Source organism: Sus scrofa, chromosome 5 (genome assembly GCF_000003025.6).
Source record: "Sus scrofa isolate TJ Tabasco breed Duroc chromosome 5, Sscrofa11.1, whole genome shotgun sequence".
Classification (NCBI taxonomy): Eukaryota; Metazoa; Chordata; class Mammalia; order Artiodactyla; family Suidae; genus Sus; species Sus scrofa.
In genome coordinates this window covers 30,360,707-30,365,275 of record NC_010447.5, presented here as the reverse complement: position 1 = coordinate 30,365,275, position 4,569 = coordinate 30,360,707, and positions in this window count along the sequence as shown.

Here is a 4,569-nt window from a genome sequence, read left to right as displayed (position 1 = left end):
AGGCAACAGTCACACAAAGAGGTAAACCTATGCTACATCCTAGGTGCCACTGTGGACATAATGCCCAAAGTGCTAAGGTAAAAGAGAGAGAGGAACCTCACTGTGTCCATTATGGGGGCAGGGTCATGGAAAGTTTTGCAGAGGAGATCATGATTAAGCAGAGTTTAGAGGGATGCCAGTAGGTAAGGATTACAAAAGGCAAGAGAATGGCCACCCGGAGATGCAGAGGTACGAAACAACATGGCACCTAAGGAGCCATGAGGAATGAGGCCATTCTGGAGGGGAGGTAGGGAGGGGGAGAGTCAAGACCACGAAGGAGGACCTACGGGCCGGCCTAATGATGGAAGGCCTTGAACTCCATGCTCAAGGAGTTGCTACCAATGTGTCATAACTGGGCTGTGGGACTTCATCATTGTTGAGTTTTTGAAGGATAAATTCCTAGAGTGAGGATCAGTAGCACAGAACATTCATTTTGTAAGGACTTGGCCAGTTAGAAAGCTACCACAGTGGTTCATGTCAAGACTAAGAAGGCTCGGGGTTCCCCAGTGGCCTAGTGGGTAAAGGATCTGGTAGTATCACTGCTGTGGCACAGGTTTGGTCCCTGGCCCAAGAACTTCTACATGCCAAGGGGCACAATCCCCCCCCCCAAGAAAAGATGACACATCTTTGATGTGTTATCAATAAAATAAAATAAAAAGGCAAGAAGGCTGGACCCAAAGGAGTGGCAGTGGGATTGGGGCAGGTCATGGACAACAGATCCAAGATATAATTAAGTCTTGATGATGAGTGAGACGTAAGAGGTGAGGTAGAAGCAAGAGTTCAAGCTGAGCAGCTCAAGTGCCATTCACCCATCTGCTATCATTTCCCACACCTCTGGCTTTCCTTGGCTTTTGACCTTTACATATAACCCACAAAGCCCTCCTCATCTGCAACCCCAGTCACCTTTCCAAATTCCACATCCTATCATTCTCCCCTTTTTCTTTGTGCTCTGGCCCCACCAGTCACTTCAGACCCTCCAAGCCCGTTCCTGTCTGAGGACTTTGCACTTACCTTTCCACCTGCCTGAAATGCTCTTCATCCAGATGCCCTCATGGCTGGCACTCTGATTTCTTTCTAGTTTCCGACCAAATATCAAGTGATCAGGGAGGACGCCTGTAATTGCTCTATCTGAAATAGAAACAGCTTCCTCCCATATCATTTAAAAATACTTTTAGTTCTGCTTCACTTTTTTTCCACAGAATACTTAGCCACTTGCTCTTTTCAGAAAAATTGTGCTTATTCTGTGGTAACGATCATCCCCAAGCGTTAGTGGCTAAACGCAGCGAAAATGTGTCTGTCTCATGCGGTATTATCACTGCAGACCAGGAGGGGGCTCCACTTGTGGTAACCACACAGGAGCTCAGCGGGATCAGGCCTCGTTTAACTGCCGGTGGGTCCGCAATGACCGCAGCAGTAGTCAGGAAGGTATTGGTCTGTGCCCTGGCTGTTGAATCTTCTGCCGGCAAGTGACACAAGTAATTTCTGCTCCTGTGTCACTGTGAGTAACAAGTCATATGATCATAGCTAAATCCAAAAGGGAAGGGAAAGAGTGCTGTTACCCTGTGCACAGCAAGCAGACAACCAGTAGTATTTTTGAAAGAACCCTATTTGGTACTATAATAGCAGATTCTTTTTTCCTTTGGTCATTTTGCCTTTTCTAGGGCTGCACCTGCAGCGTATGGAGGTTCCCAGGCTAGGGGTCTAATCGGAGCTGTAGCCCCCAGCCTGTACCAGAGACACAGCAAGCGGGATCGGAGCCACATCTTCGACCTACACCACAGCTCACAGCAATGCCGGATCCTTAACCCACTGAATCAGGCCAGGGATCGAACCCACAACCTCATGGTTCCTAGTCGCATTTGTTAACCACTCAGCCACGACGAGAAGTCCAATAGCAGACATATTAAATAGTTCTTTCTTGTCAATCTCCTTTCTCCAGAAATGAGCATGATGGCAGTGTCTTTGTTTCCTGTGATTTCCCCAGTGTGTAGAACATGCTTGGCTTGTAGCGAGCACTTAATAAATGTCTGAAGACCCATCTAAGGTCTTCCTCTCGACCGAAACTCCTTGACGGCACACTCAAAGATAGAGGGCTCATCTATCTTTGTATTTGCTTTGATTTCTGGATGATGTCTCGGACCTATTAAACGTTCATTAAATATTTTCTTGGGGAAAAACAACCTGTGGCTTAAGGCCATGCCGCTCAAAAATAAAATATTTTTTAGCCAGGAGCCTACTGGAAACAGATTGGGAGAATGAAGGGAGAGAGAGAAGGAGGAACAAGGCAGAAGCCTTTTGACTCAGTATGCTAGGCCCTGAGTTAGGGATTTTAGAGAACTCCCAAAGTTCGGGGGGTGATCACCTGAGTCCTGATTTTTCAGAATAAATTATGTTTGTTACCTGCCTTTTATTTGAATCCACCTCCCCCACCCCACCCCAAGCACATAGTTTAACAGAATTTCTCTGATTTGGGCTAGAAAGTTGAACAACTTAGAAAGCCACATGGCTCTCTGTGTACAGATCCAATCAGCAGGCATTGACTTTATTTTTAAAAATTGCTGTCTACTTTATCGGTTGGTTTTGAGTTTAACAATTCGTCAGACTTCTTTATAGTGGGAAACTCTGCAGTTGTAGCCTTCTAGGGACAAGCCTTAGTGGGAAAGTAAACAAAACAAGTCACCGTGAAGCACCTGAGGTTGTGGTCGAGAGAAAAATGATGTTTGCAGCCCAGGCGATGGACTCAGGTTTCCACTTGCTGGCTCCTGGTATTGGGTGTCAGCCCCTTGGAACCGTGGAATGAGTAGACAGACGAACATTCGGTCTTGTTCCAAATCGTGCATTCCTACAAACACATCTATCCTAGCTTTCTAATTTATGAATAAAAACATTGTAAATATACCCACACGAAAACATGTCTGGACCAAGACGGAAAGAGCTTGGAGGCCTTTTCAAAAATGGAAACTATGAATGTTCCTTCCTCCTTTCACCTGCTTGAGAAAAAGCTGGATGCAGACGTAGCAGTGACTGCTGTGGTTGCAAAAGAGTTGGTTTGTGTTGTTTTGGTTTTATTCTCATAGAAGAGGATACGAGCAGTATGCTTCTCGTATGGAGGATCATGCTGATGGAAACACATACCCTACAAGCGAGCACCAAAGGAGACCCTGGGGAAGGGCGCTGATCTGCGTCTTGGTCTGAAGACCTTGTCATCCCAGCACCCTCACTGGAGTGTGGTGCGGGCAGGTGGCACCAGCCATCTCCAGCAAGAAAGGTTCCTTAGTGACAGCAGACTTCTTGGAAACCGACAGGATTTCTCAAAAAGGAAGATGAAGATGATGCTCAAAGGCACGATCCTTTGCCAGCTCTCTTTCTCCAGCGAGAGGCTATGACTGGATGTGGCACCAACTTCTACCTGTGCCTTGAAATACTGGGGTACCCCCCTGCCTCTCCCAGCCTCCCTCTGTGACCATGGGACCAGGTAACCACAGTAATCATGAATAGTCATGTGTCAGATACACATAGTATCAGGATGCGTCACCTCATTTAATCTCCTGAACAATGCTGTGAGGTTATAAACTCATGTTTATAGGAAAGAAGCAGTGAAGGAAGTGCCCAAAGAAGCAGAGCTTGTAGGTGAAGGAGAGGGTGTTTAAACCCTCTCTGTCTGACTGGAGAGCAGAGCAGTCCAAGAGAGAACATAGGCCACATAGGTCATTTTAAAATTTCCTCAAAAAAAAAAAAATCTAAACAGATCAGGTAGAAAGAAGGAGCTCCCTGGTGGCCTCGCAGTTAAAGATTCAAAGATTCAGCATTGTCACCACTGTGGCTTGGGTCTGATACCTGGCCCAGGAACTTCTGCATGCTGAGGTGCAGCCAAAACAATACAATAAAATAAAGTTTCTTATAGCCACATTCAAAAAGTAAAAAGGCACAGGTGAAATTCATTTGACTCATGTATTTTCTCTAACTCAATATAGGAAAAATGATCATTTTCATAGAAAATCAATATAAAATTTATTAATGAATATTTTACATTCCTTCTCCTACTAAGTCTTCAAAATCTGATGTGATTTGGCATTTACAGGACCTCTCAATTTGTATCAGCCACGTTTCAAGTGCTCAAGACCCATGTGACTAGTGGCTAATGACCTGGATAGAGCAGGGCTGGAGTCCACTATTCCATATAGCCTCTTCAATGCTCCAAATGATGGGAGAGATGGGAAGATAGGAAACAAACAGCAAGGGTCACCATTGGCACCATTAAAGTGGAGGGGGACTAGGGTAGAGCTGCCACTAGTACATTTGGTGAATATATACAGATTCAAATGAGGTTCTCCTTCTTCTGGGCAGACACAATCCCATACCAGTGTGCATAATTTGGCAAAGCGGAGTGCTTGCTAGAATTTAGTCTCATTTGCCACCTCAGCCTGGTACCCTTGTGCAGTGAACAACCTGCACAGCCATACATGGCAACCTAGCTCCTTCAGCTTTCTTCAGCAAACTCTCCCATCATCTTTTGGCTCTTAGTGACTA